The sequence below is a fragment of the Simochromis diagramma genome, unplaced genomic scaffold, assembly GCF_900408965.1.
Source record: "Simochromis diagramma unplaced genomic scaffold, fSimDia1.1 OVJJ01000413.1, whole genome shotgun sequence".
Classification (NCBI taxonomy): domain Eukaryota; kingdom Metazoa; phylum Chordata; class Actinopteri; order Cichliformes; family Cichlidae; genus Simochromis; species Simochromis diagramma.
In genome coordinates this window covers 3,321,958-3,339,485 of record NW_024386948.1, presented here as the reverse complement: position 1 = coordinate 3,339,485, position 17,528 = coordinate 3,321,958, and positions in this window count along the sequence as shown.

Genomic DNA, 17,528 nt, shown 5'->3' with positions numbered 1-17,528 from the left:
CCCCTCCCTGATGGACATTTATTCCTCCCGCAGCCTCAGCAGAGCAGCAAACATTATCAAGGACAGCTCCCACCCTGGTTTCAACATGTTCAGCCTGCTTCAGAAGCGCTACAGGTGCATCAGCACAAAAACCCACAGACTCAAAAACAGTTTCTTACCCAAAGCGATAACCACCCTGAACTCACACATGCACCGATAACACAGCCCCCCCCCAATTTTTTTCTTCCCACTTCCTCTATGGACCACTACTGTGCAATACCAATTCTATGTGCAATAACTCAACTGTATATACACAACACTAGTTATTACATATTACTTTTTTTTTTAAAAACGGCTTGCATATTTGTACATTTTATATACATATATATATATATATATATTAGGGGTGCAACGATACACAAAATTCACGGTTCGGTTAGATACTTTGGTGTCACGGTTCGATATTTTTTCGATACAAAAAAATGTTCATGCATTTTTAATTTGTCATTTATTAAAATTATAAATATATATTTTAACTCAAAAGTACAGTTTTTAAATTTAACCCTAACCCTTGTGCGTGTTTTTTATTTTGACAGCGAATGCGCACCTGCGGACCACTTATGTGCAGCCCTGGTTATTTAGCTCATCATATTGCAGCCACAGAAATTCTTTTGTCCATGAAACCATAAAGCTGCACTTTCTTTTTGCCTTATAGTCTCATTTGTCATAACTTCTCCGTTTTGTGGTAAGCTTTTCTTTGGCTGTCACTTCTTCACCCTGACCTGTCTTATTTGGCTCAGCAGAACTGAAATGCTTTTACACGCTCACTCACATAAGCTCAGCGATTCTCTGCGCGATCAACCTCTCACATGTTTAAGCTTGCTGCGGGAGATTTCACTTGTCGTGTTTGCATAGTAAGCTAACGATTAATAAGACGATGTCAGAGGAATTGGTGCACAAATTATCATCACTCACAGATCAGTGCTGTCACTCTCTATACACAGTTCGCACGATTGCAAAGTGAAAGCAAAAAAACAAGCGCAAATTCAAACGCGACTTCAATATGTCACATATTGACAGTGGCTCATCGATGCCAATGACATAATTACCCAGCTACATTTCTGAAAGAATGCAAAAGCATTGACATATATTTTTCCTACATTAGCCCGACGGGCAGGGAAGAGATAGATTTTGGTAGCCCGACTGAAAAAATCGCTAGCTCCGGGACGTCGGGCTAGCGATATTGCAAGCCCTGTATCTGATTGAGGAATCACTCATCTTTGGAAAAGAGAGTTTATTACAGAGAAATGTCTCTTTCCAAAATAAAAGCTATACTATCCGCTTCTTCTGGGCTATATTCTCAGCAGCATAAGGAGAATCATGTGCTAACAGCTGTCTAAATGACTCGGCTAAAGTTAGTAGCATGCTTGCTTTTTTTTGTCTGCTTCCACTTGTCTTTGCACTAGGATGATGTCGGCGTAAATGTGCAGTCATATTCGTTGTGTTCCCACTAGTGCTTTCAGGTTAATCTCGTTGAAATGACCTTAACGCCACAACACGGCAAATCTCCGTTAACGAGCTACCGCCGATCACTCCGTGCATGGGGCTAGACGGCAAACACGTTAACGAGCTAACTGCGCTAACACACTAGTTAACACCAATGTAATTGAGCATTGCATGGCACATCCAACATACTGTTTTACTTTAGTCCATGACTCGCTTACCTTCAGGGTCATACGTCACATGAAAACCAAAATAATTCCAAACGCCAGATCTGAATGAGGTTCAATTTGCCTGTTGCAAGTAGAGCTTAACTTCTGTCTCGCTAGCTTGCCCTGCGCTCTTCCTTCTGACTATGCTGTCTGTATTGAGCGCTCAGTGGATCTGCGCTCGACAGTGCAGCCTAGGCGGAGTAGTCGAACACAGATTCACTGAGCGCTCAACACAGACAGCATCGTCAGAAGGAAAATTGATAAAATAAATTACAAATGTTGTATTGTTCATACATATGCGTACCGAACCGAAAGCACTGTATCGAACGGTTCAATATCGATACGAATATCGTTGCATCCCTAGTATATATATATATATATATATATATATATATATATATATATATATATCCTTTTCCCTATGTTAATACTGTCCATATGTATATAGCGCTGCAGAACTGTACCCCCCCAGCATGTTTACACTGAGTAGGAGATGCTCTCTATCTCATTGTACAACTGTATAGTGACAATAAAGGTATTCTATTCTATTCTATTCTATTCTAGTTAATGAGTCTGACATAAGGCTGGAAGAGTCAGCTCACTGCAGTTCAATTCAGTTGGATTTAGTTTTATTTATTTAGCACTGAGCACTTGGCAACTCCAAGCACTTGGAACACTATGCAACAAAAAAATGTACACTAAAATGTACCATGACAGAGGCCAGGGCAAAAATTTCCATACTCATTCTACCGGTGAGAATAATGTAAAGACTGTATTTTTACCGATATATTATAAAACCTCCAGAAGATTTTTTTGTTATTTTTTTCATGTCCCACAACCCTCAGTCAACCTTGTTATAGTGGGGGCTCTGATTGAGGAAACATTAACATGCTCAGATTGTAGGGTCAGAATTTGGAGTAAACAACATGAAACCATGGATCCATGGTATGCGTATTAAACTGGGTGATGGGTATACCAGTCAAACCACTCAAATAAGACAGAAGTTTTACAAAACAAGGCATCAAGAAATATAAGCTATAAACTAGGGAGCTGATTTACCACCATAATTAATAGGGGAGTCTGGAAGAGAAACACAACACTGCTAATCCCTAAATACACAGTCTTGATAATAGAGTGCAGGTGTGCATAGTAAGCCTGAGAAAATGCCACATTACTAATGGGCAGTTCCACAGGATTCATCCACATATCCATCTGAAAGCTAAAAGTGAAACACACCAGCATGCCCCAATCCTAACAGGGTCTTTATGGTTTGATTTAAGGTGAGCCCAACATCCGATAAACTGGGTCTGGATCGACGTGATGCTCATGCACAGCTGAAATTTATCACAATAACATCTGGGGAACAATCTGTGATGATGGCTGGGACATAAATGATGCTGAGGTGGTTTGCAGACAGTTAAACTGTGGGTCTGCACTGGAAGTTCCACAATCAGCTCATTTTGGTGCAGGAACTGGACATATTTGGCTTGATAATGTGACCTGTTCAGGAAATGAAAGTTCTCTAACTGAGTGTCAGCACAGGGGATTTGGATCACACAGCTGTGGACATGATCAGGATGCTGGTGTCATCCAGAGAAAACGTAAAATGAGCATTTCAGTAATACTGGAGACTGCAAAGATTAGTGCAGGATTTATAAAATTAAGATTTGGATAAAGTGATACCCATTTTAATTTAGTCATTTTCCATTGTGGAGGGCAAAAGGTTTCAAACTTGTCCAAGCTTTAAAGCTCATGTGTTCTCCTTATTAGTAGTAAATCCATGAAATAAGACTTTTTTTTTAAAAATGAAAACACTGAATAAAAACCTCTTCTTTGAAAAAGACTAAATTTGAAATGCAAATTTGATTGAATATTACATAATATACAAACTATATACAAAGTGTCTTTGAATGGCAGAGTTGCATGTAGCACAAAGACATGGGTTAGTTACTGAATCAGTCTCACAGGCCCTTAATGTGCGCTTAAAGTTTAAGCTTCAAGCTGTGGCAACAGAAAAATCCCATCTGAGAATTTGCTACCATATTAGGAGTGGCAAAATCTACAGTCTGGTGCATCCCAAGAAAGAAAGAAAGCACTGGTGAACTCAGCAACACGAAAAAACCTGGATGTCCACAGAAGACAACAGTGGTGGTTGATCGCAGAATTATTTCCATGTTAAACAGAAACCCCTTCACAACAGCCAACCAAGCAAACAGCACTCTCCAGGAGGAAGGCGTATCGATATTCAAGTCTACTATACAGGGAGTGCAGAATTATTAGGCAAATGAGTATTTTGTCCACATCATCCTCTTCATGCATGTTGTCTTACTCCAAGCTGTATAGGCTCGAAAGCCTACTACCAATTAAGCATATTAGGTGATGTGCATCTCTGTAATGAGAAGGGGTGTGGTCTAATGACATCAACACCCTATATCAGGTGTGCATAATTATTAGGCAACGTCCTTTCCTTTGGCAAAATGGGTCAAAAGAAGGACTTGACAGGCTCAGAAAAGTCAAAAATAGTGAGATATCTTGCAGAGGGATGCAGCAGTCTCAAAATTGCAAAGCTTCTGAAGCGTGATCATCGAACAATCAAGCGTTTCATTCAAAATAGTCAACAGGGTCGCAAGAAGCGTGTGGAAAAACAAGGCGCAAAATAACTGCCCATGAACTGAGAAAAGTCAAGCGTGCAGCTGCCAAGATGCCACTTGCCACCAGTTTGGCCATATTTCAGAGCTGCAACATCACTGGAGTGCCCAAAAGCACAAGGTGTGCAATACTCAGAGACATGGCCAAGGTAAGAAAGGCCGAAAGACGACCACCACTGAACAAGACACACAAGCTGAAACGTCAAGACTGGGCCAAGAAATATCTCAAGACTGGTTTTTCTAAGGTTTTATGGACTGATGAAATGTGAGTGAGTCTTGATGGGCCAGATGGATGGGCCCGTGGCTGGATTGGTAAAGGGCAGAGAGCTCCAGTCCGACTCAGACGCCAGCAAGGTGGAGGTGGAGTACTGGTTTGGGCTGGTATCATCAAAGATGAGCTTGTGGGGCCTTTTCGGGTTGAGGATGGAGTCAAGCTCAACTCCCAGTCCTACTGCCAGTTTCTGGAAGACCCCTTCTTCAAGAAGTTGTACAGGAAGAAGTCTGCATCCTTCAAGAAAAACATGATTTTCATGCAGGACAATGCTCCATCACACGCGTCCAAGTACTCCACAGCGTGGCTGGCAAGAAAGGGTATAAAAGAAGAAAAACTAATGACATGGCCACCTTGTTCACCTGATCTGAACCCCATTGAGAACCTGTGGTCCATCATCAAATGTGAGATTTACAAGGAGGGAAAACAGTACACCTCTCTGAACAGTGTCTGGGAGGCTGTGGTTGCTGCTGCATGCAATGTTGATGGTGAACAGATCAAAACAGTGACAGAATCCATGGATGGCAGGCTTTTGAGTGTCCTTGCAAAGAAAGGTGGCTATATTGGTCGCTGATTTGTTTTTGTTTTGTTTTTGAATGTCAGAAATGTATATTTGTGAATGTGGAGATGTTATATTGGTTTCACTGGTAAAAATAAATAATTGAAATGGGTATATATTTGGTTTTTGTTAAGTTGCCTAATAATTATGCACAGTAATAGTCACCTGCACACACAGATATCCCCCTAAAATAGCTAAAACTAAAAACAAACTAAAAACTACTTCCAAAAACATTCAGCTTTGATATTAATGAGTTTTTTTTGGGTTAATTGAGAACATGGTTGTTGTTCAATAATAAAATTATTCCTCAAAAATACAACTTGCCTAATAATTCTGCACTCTCTGTAAAGAGAATACTGAATGAAAATAAATACACTGGGTTCACTGCAAGGTGCAAGCCATTTATACCTTATGAGCCAAAGTAAAACTAAATGATGTCCCTGGTCTCAACCAAAGTGAAACAGCTCATGGGAGCTATTGCTGTCTAAAGACAAATAGGTCACACCTGCTGGCAACTGAATGGGATCAGTAGGTATAAACCTGCCCCATTTCCACAGTGAAATGATTAATATAATTAATATTATTTCTGGAGTTAAGATCATTGGGAAAATAGGGAAAAACAAAAGCTGTCATTTATTGCTACAATAGAGCCAGAAGCCTGTTACCAACTACCTTTTTTTTAAATGCAGGATCCCAACACCTTCACCCAATGCCTCCCACAGGAAATAGGTTTCATTTTATTACAGAGCCAGCAAACTCGGTTTCTACTGAATCAATCCTATTGAAATGTAACAATGTTGCAAGTTTGTGTGACAATAGCAGAATCAGAAAGACAAAATAAATACACACCAAACACAAAAGAAGCAGACCATGAAAGGAAGAGGAGGAGGACAGAGTTAAAGGATTCAGCACCTCCACATTTTATGACTCTCAGGACCACTGAGACTGCTGTCCGTCTGAATGCTGTTGGCGGGACTTTCATAGTGTTATGGTCCTGGGTCGGTGACCTAGTGTTTTGAGTTTTTGTATCATTATTAGGGATGGGTACCGGTATCCGGTGCCATGATGGCACCGGTTCTGACATAAACGGTAGTAACCAGACCGAAAAGCAGCGCACATTTCGGTGCTTTATTTCGGTGCTTTTTTTTCCTGAGCTGTGATACACTTTAGATTCTAGCCAATCATTTTATGTTTCCGAGGATAGTAGGCGGGGCCAGGTACGTACGTTCTTTTAGAGCAGAGCTACAGATTAAAAATGACCAAGGCAAAGCGGTCAAAAGTCTGGCTGTACTTCACAGCAAAAGATGCAAACTCAGCAGCCTGCAACAAGTGCTTTAAGCTGATACTGTGATACTGTCAAAGGAGGTAACACCTCAAATCCGATGAAACACCTGGCGACGCATAGCGTTTTTTTTAAAAGCCGAGAAACATGCGGCTGTCTTCTTGTTTGATGGCAGATACTCCCTTCACCCTGGCCAAAAAGGCTAAAATGACCAAAGAAAAAGTGGAAAACAGTTAAACATGAGAGGTTTTGGACAAAGTTTATGTTTTTTCCATTGTTTAAGCACTGCTTCCAGCCAAGAGTGATGCCATAAATCCCCTATAGCTGCAGAAAAGGCTAACATTGTTATCTTTGTACAAAAAAACAGCTGAACATGAGAGGTTTTTGGACCAATTTTGTGTTCTCCATTCTTTAAGCACCAGTTTGAGCACCGTTTAAGCATCGGCACCGTTTCAAAAGTACCGGTTTGGCACCGGTATCGGATAAAACCTAAACGACACCCATCCCTAATCATTATTGAACTTTGATTATGTCATTGTTTATCTTTCCTAATCTTTTGGTTTCTGTTTCTGTGTTCCATGGTTGCTGTCCCTCCCTAGTAAAGTCTGCGTCTGCGGTGATTCATTGCATGTCATGTTCTTAGTGTTTATTTCAAGTCAAGGTTTGCTCATAGTTCTTTTATGCACCTGCACTGAATCTTGTTCATAGTGCTCATAGCCATACTCTCCCTAGTTTCCATAGTTAAGTCATACTGTTCTCCAGTTTAGGTTCTAGTTAAGTTTAGCCTCCGTCCCAGCTATTTTTGTCATGTCATTGTATCTGCCACAATAAAGCCTCGTGTTTCGTTTGAGATTCTGTTCCGTCTCCTCATCTGTGTCTGCACCTGGGTCCACCTCACTCTCTCACACAAGGTCTGCCCTGCGGACCATGACACATAGATGATATAAGATCACATCCAAACTATAAAAGTCACACATTGGCAACATCCACAGTTTATCAAAAGAACGAGGGAAAACTTTAAAAGCAAATAAAAAAATAAATTAATGATGCATGAAGATTTATTTTATGTTAAAATGAGGAGCTTGGAGCTGCTACCGTGGATTTTTTTTTAAATTGCAAACTAAATGTTTAGATTCAGATTTGAAGTCACAGTTTTATTTTGCTTTCTCTCAAAGATATATTTTTAATGAAATCATAAAGACACAGAAGTAACTGACAACCAGTGTTGGGACTAACGCATTATTAAGTAACGCGTTACAGTAACTACGTTATTATTGTGGTAACGAGCACGGTAACTAGTTATTATGCCAAAACCAGTAACGCGTTACTCATTACTGGGATTTAGATAGGCTCGTTATTCGTTACTTCGTGTGGTGGCTATCGCGGAGCTTCCACAGATTCAATAACATTAGCAAGTGGTGGAGGCCAGCAGGTGGATGAAGGAAAAGGAAGGCAAGAGGAGAGACCCGAAGAGGCCGCTGGTCCGAGAGTGTCAGGTGAACTGAACTTCAGGTAAGAAGTTATGACCTGCAGTCCATCTGGGTCAGATATGAACTAAGTTTAGGAGGAGTTTATTTTCGTTATGCTGACTTTTTCGTACTGCGTACTAGCTAGCATGATGGAGTTTCTATACAGCTGGGTGGGTGCTATGTTACTGATGTTGAACTTTATTTTGTTCATAAGGTTAATTATTACAGTTGCCAACCGTCCCGTAAAAAACGGAATCGTCTCGTATTCAGAGAAAATATTACGCGTTTCGTATTGAGGTGAAAAGGAACAGTTTGTCCCGGACTTCAGCTACAATAAAAAAGACACAAAGCTGGAGTTATTCTGTGTTTACGCTGCACAGCTGCCTCTTCTTCTCTCCTCCTCTCCCCCTCCCTCTCCTGTTTCTACTTCAACCATGAAACTGATCAATGATCAGCTGATCGGCTTTTCTCTCTTGTTTGTTTATCGCCCACTTTGCGCCAGAAAGAGAAAACCAGCGGATGTTGGGGTAAACAACAGCAGCACGTTTAAGCTTGATCAGCTGTTGTTAGAATTTATTTAATATTAATTTCTAGTATCAGCTGATGTTTGCTGGAGCCACAGCTGTAAAAGCTGCTGGTCATGATATCGGTTTGGTTATGTGATGAGAGGGAAACATGAAGATGAAACCAGGAGATGTCCTTACTAAATCATCAGAGCTGTGATGGAGAAACAGGTTTACCTTTTAGTTAACATGAATGAGTTAAAGAGAAGTTATGAACTGTTTCTGAGAGACAAATAACACCAGGATCCTTTTCTAAGTAGCTGACAGCTGGTAACTGTGCAGGGGCGGGTCTAGCAAAGTGTTGCCAGGGGTCCATGTAGGGCATTAAAAGGGAAAGGGGGGCACAAAGAAATACTTTCTTATTCTCATTTAAAATGTCTCACCTTTAAAAAAATAATTATCTGAGTCTTACAACAAACAATTGATAGATTGATACATATATACCATCAGAACAGTGTACATCACTGTCACAACAGCGTTTATTTTCATTCAAAGGCTTTATGATTTTTCCTATAATGGTGGGCCGGTCTCTAGTCAAAATGCCCGGGACGATTTTTTTGTCCCAGTCCAGCTCTGTATGCAGCTCATCTTCAGTCTGGTGTTACCTACATCTTCCTATTCAGAAGGCAGAATTTCCGAGTTCTGAGTACAATCGAAAGCACCACGACTGCAGTTTTTGTGTTGGATGTAAAAAGCAGGCTAGGATAGAATCAGGCGTGGGATTTTTCTCGTGGAAATGTGCACATTATTTTTTCCTTTCTATTGGTAGGTGGCACAGTGCACTTGTGGCAAGTAAGCAAGCCAGAAGACTGGCAATCTTGCTTGGTATCCAGTTATGGAAGCAACACATTAACAAGAGAATTCTGAGTAAAACCAAAGTTACTTTCCCTAGTAACTAGTTACTCTGAAAGTAACAAGTAACTTGAAGTAACTGAGTTACTTTTGATAGAAGTAACTAGTAATGTAACTAAGTTACTAATTTAAAGTAACTTACCCAACACTGCTGACAACACATGGGTCAAGCACATCATCCAAGGGAGATTACTAGAAATATTTTGATTTGTTTTTTTTTAAAATGTAACCTTCATTTATAAGTAAGTAATCCCACAGTGACCTGTTTGATGCTATCCGGTCTTTAAGTCTGACGTCACTAGTCGTGTCTGGGCCTAAACTGCGCTGCAGGTCCATATATCAAACGATCACTATGGCATTACTGAGAGTTGAAAAACTGTCTAAAGTCTTTCATCTTTAATAAAATGATCAGTGTTCTGCTCTACCAGGTGTAACAATTGAGTTTAACATCCAGGCATCCATGAAAACGGAATTTATGACATTTAACGGAGTTAGAAGTTAGCAGGGAGTTAGCTCGCTAGCTTCTATCTAAATACAATATAGCATGTCCTGACTGCGGGGTTTTGGAAACAAATTCAAACATACAGCTCTGTTATCACTTCCAACATAAATGAAGACAGAAAACTAAACAGCAGTGACGTTTGTAGGGTTACTGAAGTTGGGCTAGCTGGTATATAACGATGTGCTACGTGACCGCTAGTGATACAGCTATGTTAGCATAATATAAACAAGCTAACTTTTTTTCCACTCGATACAAGTTAACGTGAGTGTTCTCGGTGGTCAGGAACAAATGTAATCGCATGGCAGGATGCTGTAAAAGGACCAAACTTCAGCCAGGAGAACAACTAAGATAATCCATCCACAATACGAGGTTAGTCATTCATATGCTGCTGCATGGGCTGGGCTGTAGTTACATCTTGCAGTTATATGCTAAATGTAAATATTAGACCATGTAATTTTTAAATCTGTGTTTTTCTCAACACATGACAAAATAGTGAACTTAGAAAATATACACAAATTGTGAAATTGCACCTCTTTAAAATGCAGCTCAATTAAACCTAGCTCCAAGAATAATTTTCACCGACAGTTCTGAGATAAGCTGCATGTTATTCTTGGATGCGGTTGTAGGACCGGCTTTAAAATCGCATGACAAAAATATCATACATAAATAAATGATTTTTTAAAAAAATATCATTTAAAAAAAACTGCATCACCAACGTAGCCTGGAAAACATTTGCTAGTTAGATGAAGTCAGCTATCTCATCTTAGCATATTTATATGCATATTTATAATTATACGGTTCTTGGAGTGAGTGCATACACTCATGAAGTTTAGTAACTTCCGGTCACTGCAACAAGCCCAGGTACAGTTTACCGACGGATGGGTGCAGGACCTTGAAATGCACCGTGTAGAAAGTAAAGACCATCGTACGTATCATAAGTTTACCAGTCTCAGAAATCGTCGTCATAAATACACATTCGTTAACCGTTTATTAATAGGACCTTTGAGCTCAATGGTAATTAATTAGCAGTGGAAATAATTTCTGGTAGCATCACAGAAATGTAGCAGTGACAATAATATTGTTATTGTATGCTGTAATCGCACTGGACAATTAGTGATACAAAACAACTGTTTTATCCTGTGAATAAAAGTATATGTTTTTGTCAATGTACCATAATAACAGAAGCGAAACGCAATATTGTGTCAGGACAATTCACTATTTATGCACAATAAATAAAGGAGCATAGCGCGACAATTTCTGTTCAGCGCCAGACTTGCTTGTAACCTATATCACCAATTATGTTAAGAAAAATGACGCATTAACTACTACAGCAGACTGACCTTTGTGGAAATGCTTGGAGCAGACTAACCTGTGAGCTGGAGTGTTCTGGGACGTTATATTTGGTCTTTGAATGGCTGCAATCCAGGCCATCCGTCGCCTCTTTGTTACTTCGGAAACATGGCTCGAACAATTTCTCTTCAACGACGTAATCCGATAACAACCGATCTCTTTACCCGTCGGCTTCCCGTGGCTGTCATGCGACCGGCTATTGCAGTTAATAATACAACAGCTTCTTGACATTTTTGTGTTTCTTTTTATCGCTGTATAACTGATTTTAATTGAAAGCCTGCGTGCGCTAGTACCGCTTGCCACGAGTTCCCAGAATCCTTTGCGGTTCTACCCGTGAATGACGTCACATTTTCAATCTCTATATAATATGCATGTTAAATTTTATATTTGGGGTAAAATATCAAGTCTTTTCAAGTAAACCGGTTCAAGTCCAATTCAAGTCCCAAGTCATTGGTGTAAAAGTCCAAGTCAAGTCACAAGTCTTAGAACATTTTTTCAAGTCAAGTCTAAAGTCATAAAATTAATGACTCGAGTCTGACTCGAGTCCAAGTCATGTGACTCGAGTCCACACCTCTGTTAAAAACTGAGCTTAAATGTTGTTGTTGTTTTCTCTGTCAAGTGTAATACCACTCTCAGATTTAATAACAGAAAGTCAAATAACTATGGTAGCATAGTGGTTAGCACAGTTTTGTTCTGCTTTGTTTTATTATGTTTTGGTGTTTTCACTGTCCTAAGGCATTCTATACCTACGCGGCTTCTTATGTTTTACCTTCTGTGTTAAACCTATAATATAATGACATATAGGTCTCCTCTCTCCAGGAACTCACTCTGCAGGTGGGGGAGATATAGGAGAGGTGGAGGAAGATTGTCTATTGTCTTGTGTAGTCTGGAAGATGAGTGGATGATGGGGTGGGTGCAGTTTTCTCTGTGGTGGGGTCGGGTGGGCTGTCCCGGGCTCTGTGGGGCCAGGCGGCGCTGCTGAACTGGGCCCTGGTCCGGATGGGCCTGGGCCCCCTAGCCCTGGTGGGTTGCAGAGTATGGGGGTGCCTACTGGGGTCAGCGGGGGAGCTTGCCCCTCCCTTCCTTCCCTCCCCATCTTCAGCTGCCTCCCTCTTCCCGCTCCACCACAATCACCCACACACGCAGGACCTTGGGGTAAAGGTGTGTCACCAGGGTGCAGAGGAGGCATCCCCCCCCCTGTCCCCTTCTGGCTGCCTGTGCCTCAATTTTATCCCACAACTTAGACATTCACATTACTCACACTCTCATTACACATACATATAGGACCTTGGGGGTGGGCACGCTACACGGCATCCAGAACACCATCACCTCTGTACAACCTCACCCCTGGCGTCGTTGCCCACCTCTCAATTTTAAATACACGTATACATTGAGGGCTATCAGGAGGGGCTATGCACTGACCTGCTGCTCTCTGGCAGGTAGCTCCATGCCCTCCTGGGTTTTAAATGCACCTTAGAACTCACATGCATCGACACTACATATGAGCGGGCAGAGGGAGGTTTGGAGTCTTCACACTCCCCCATTCTCTGTTGCCTGTTGGGGCGGGGGGGGCCGGGAGGAGGAGTTGGCCGTCCGACTGGGGTCTTAAATGTTGGGCCTCCCTGCTGCTGGGTCGGGGCGGTCTGCTTCTCTCCACCCCAGGGAAAAGGGTTACACTACCTGGGTCTGGGTGCAGTTTCCCCTTCCAGGGGCAAGGGTACCTAGACCCGGGGCTTAGAGTACGCTTGGGGAGTGTGATCGTGTGTACAGCGTCTCTTTATGTCTGTCTCCACGTTGGTTGAGTGTGGAGTAAGTACATATGAGAGCATGAGGGTGGGAATGGATGTTTGTATCTGTGTGTGCCTGTATGTCTGTGTCTATATGTCAGGTTGGGTATCAGATGCCACCTCTCTGGGGACATCTCAGGCCCTCCAAGGTATGGAGGCCTATCTCCCCCCACCACTCCCCCTGCCAGTGGCAGATGCCCTCAGACATCGGTGCGTTGGTGGTTCTTTGTGTCCAGGGATAGGCGTCCAGGTACACACCGGCTCACTCCTGGTGGCTGCTTGTCCGGGCCTGGAGCCTGGGGCTCACTCGGGCCCCTTTGGGGGTGGGGTGCCCTCAGCCTCTCGGCCTGGGGCTCGGTCGCTCTGGCACAGCTGGATGCTGGCGGAGCTCACAGGCACGTCACTGCAACCCCCCCTGGCTTCTGCTCCGCGGCTGCTGAGCGACCCCTCATCTGGGGCTCTCCTCAGCTCTTTCTGGGATAGTGGCACGGCTGCCCCTCTGTTGGTCTTCCTTGGTCTCTTGTGCTCTTGCCCCTCTGGATGCCTGGAGCCTGGATCTCCTCCATACCTGCTTCATGCCCTGGAGGACGAGGCTGTGGCTCCCCACACCCTCTAGCAGATCGTTACATGAAGGAACCTTTTAAGTACAAGCGCGCTCCTGCTCACAGGTATACACACGGGTGCTCACCAGAGGTGGGTCGAATATCCAAAAATTGTACTCAAGTAAGAGTAGCATTACTTTAAAATATTATTACTCAAGTAAAAGTAAAAAGTAGTCTTCAAAAAAGTTACTCGAGTAAGAGTAAAAATGTACTTGGCGAAAAGACTACTCAAGTAGCGAGTAACTGTTTGAAATGTCAGATTTATTTTATAAATAAATGTTATCAGACAAACAAAAATAAATAAATATACAGATTTTACCATTTTCAAAAGGAATATATGTAAAAAGATCAACAAAATAAGGCACAACAATTCTAATTCCCAGATTTCAGTTTTCACAACATAAAGCTTTTTTCACCAATACCTACAGTAAATAATATAAACATATAAACAGTGCAAACAATTTCCAGTGACAAGATATGCTGTAAACTTTATATTCATTTTTGCTCCAAATGGCACAGCAGCCTCAGAGAAAACAGAACGAGGCATCTTCAACATATGTTCATACAAGGCAGCTCAGTTTACCATAAGTTGTATGGGTGTGCATCTATTTCTGCATATTTAGCAAAAATGTGCCATTTCTTCACTCAGTGAGGTGATGGTTAAGCTTCAGCAGCAGTTTGCTCTCAAGGTTCTTGCTGTGAAGCTGTAACTGTTCAGCAGTGAACAGGAGTCCTGCATGACTGAGAAGTCCTTCACAAGCTCCAGATGCAGGAAGAGCTGTATTGATTTTGATCAACAGCTTCTTGATGTGAGGAACGCCATGCAATAGATCATGCAATAGATCATGCAATAGTTAGGCTGCTGTTTGTGCGGGCCTCATCCAGCTCTGTGTCCAGGTGATGTCTGATGAAGTGGAGACCTGTGGAAAGATGTATGGTTTTCAAAAGAATTAGGTCTGGTCATTATAGTGCTGTATACACTGCAAGCTGCGGATGTTTGGCAAGAAGATTTGATCACACTGGAGATGTTTTGAACTCTTGTTGAAAAACAAAATCTTGTCATTCATATCCCGCACAAACAGTTTGCAATGAATTCCATATTAAGTTTAAAACAAGAATGCTTGCAAGGCTAAGCAGTGCTAGCCAATAGATCCTCCTGTTTGGCTGTTACTCTGGGAAAAGACGAGAAAGACGGTGATGGAAGCGTGACTGGAGCTGCGATGTAGCCTATATAATATTTATATTGTACGAACGTGATAATTCTGTATATTGTAATAACGTGATATTATATTGTTCAAACGTGAAAGGTATATTGTACTAACGTGAAAAGTATATTGTTAGAACAATATACTTTTCGCTTTTCTATTTTTCTTTTGCCTGGGTGGCAGCTCTACACTTCCGTATCCAAGGCTTTTCAATGTGGCCTCACAAAATTATCACGACTACAACAACCATGAAAAGAGTTGGATGGACATTGCTGCTCAATCACAGCTGCCTGGTCAATGTTTTTCATTGGTAATTTAGCAAAGTTGACGGTGGTGGTGTGTGTGCCTGTGTGAGTGAGTGAGAGACAGATTTTGTATGATAAGCTTCATGTTATGGACGCACAGTTTGAGCACTCAGGTCGCATCAGAGCATCAGGCCATATAGTGTGAGACCCTGCATCGTGGCCTATGAACTTCTAACCCCTGAGATTCAATTGTACAGTTTGAGCAGGAGCTGAATAACGTGACTGAAAAAAATCGCTGTTCTTTTGTACTGCTTTTAAGCGAAACGTTCTTTGTATGTGAGGAAAATGCTGTTCATCCTCTTCAGCTCTAGCGTAGACTCTGCCATGTTTTCATGTTTCTTCTTTCCGTGTGTCCGCTACTTTGAAACGCTTGGGTCGCTCTGCCCGCCACAGTTTCAAACTGCTCATGTGACTGCATGGCCACATCTGATTGGTAAAAAAGTTACCGGAAACTCCACTGACGGCATGTTATCTAATGTGTTAAACTAATTCTTTTTTTAAAAAGTAACAAGTCAAATTTTGCAAATGTAGCGGAGTAAAAGTACCGTTTCTTCTTCACAAATGTACTCAAGTAAAAGTAAAAAGTATCGTGCAAAAAAGGTACTTTAAAAGTACATTTTTTCAAAAACTTACTCAAGTAAATGTAACGGAGTAAATGTAACTCGTTACTACCCACCTCTGGTGCTCACACACACAAACTACACCCTTTTTGGCTGCTACCTCAAAGCACACTGTGCGCTGTCGATCTTACGTGCTGCACAATAATGTTTAATATTTAGTATTTACTGTTATATTCACATATATGATCGTGATGTTGTTTATTCTATTGCTCTCTTTTTCTTCTGCTTGTTTTCTTTTTTCTTTCTCAACAGGTGATCCAGGTGATTGATATATGTATTTTTTGGCTGTTTGTTTTGTTGGTTTTGGGGGTTTTTGCCCTTTATCACTGTTCCTCTTCCCCACTGTTTTTCTTTCCCTCTTTCTTTCTCTCTTTTCTTTTCCCCAGTCAAGTCTGTCCCGTGTTTAGCAAGTGAAAATAAAATAAAATAAAATAAACAATAAAAGCAAAGGTGAATCAAATAGACCAATACGGCAAGGCTGGGATGGTCCATTTGGTAAAGTAAATCCGTTGGGCATCTTTCTTTGCCTTTAGACAATAACTCTGATGGCAAAAGAACCAAACGGGACAGGAGAAAAAAAAAAAGACATATAGCATATCAATAATTTTTCCATTGCCATTCTGTGACCCCCGAGGAAACTTTTGTAGAATGGTGAGTGATCATTTCGCTTTATTTTTTACTGTCTGTTTAAGTTTGTGGTCATAGTGTCCCAGACCTCTTAAAGATACAAATTTGCAATAGGTTCATTTGAGTTTTCGGTGGAAAATCACCCATGATTTCTTGTTCAACAGTACAACACTGAGTAATTTGCATTTGACAGGTCAATTGGGATGTTGATGTTGTAAACATACGAAGAGGAAGGAAAATATGCAAACTGGCAGCAGATGTAGTCCAGGAGGACAGAGTTAAAGGACGCAGCACCTCGACATTTTATGACTCTCAGGACTGCTGAGACTGCTGTCTGTCTGAATGCTATTAGTGGGACTTTCATAGTGTCATGGTCCCGGGTTTGTGACCCAGCATTTTGTTGTGGTTTCTTTACTTTGCATTTGTGTTTTTTAGCCATGAGTTTAGTTTTTTCAGGTTTATCAGTATTTCTAGTTTGTTTCGTGTCTGCATCTTGTCCTCAGCGCCTCCAGCGGAAGTCAGTATTGTCTCCTCCTTCACCACAACGGCATTGAGTGACAAAGCTCTGGTTTGGGAACTTTAAAGATCTAGGGACTACAAGAGATCTGTCCAAAATAGGTCTCCAACCTGGCTGACTGTGATCTACTAATTGTGATGGCCAAAGCATGACAAGGAGAAAAGAAAAGAGATGAAAACATTGATTGTTTAACTGAGAAATGTTTGAATGTTTGAGGATTTGATGCCCAGTCTGAATGTTGTCCAACAGTTTGCATTTAAAATGTTTGTAGAAATAAAAATTAAATAAGAATCATCCTTGGGCAGGATACTGAACTTTAAATTGTGAATATTTGCAAACACATTAATGTATAGACAAAAGTGTAACATGAATGTGTGTGATTTGATGAATGAGACTGGAGGAGGGAGCACTTTGTGTTAGTCGATGTAAGTAAAAAAGGTGTTAAGTAAGAACCAGTCAGTTTACTTTTTGTTGGACTTCTGTAGTTTTGAATTTCTTCTAGGATACATCCATTCGCGTCCGCTTATCCTTTACAGGGTCACGGGGGGCGCTGGCGCCTATCCCAGCTGTCATAGGGCGAGAGGCGGGGTACACCCTGGACAGGTCGCCAGTCTGTCGCAGGGCCAACACACAGAGACACCATTTGCACTCACATTCATTTGCACATTCACACCTAGA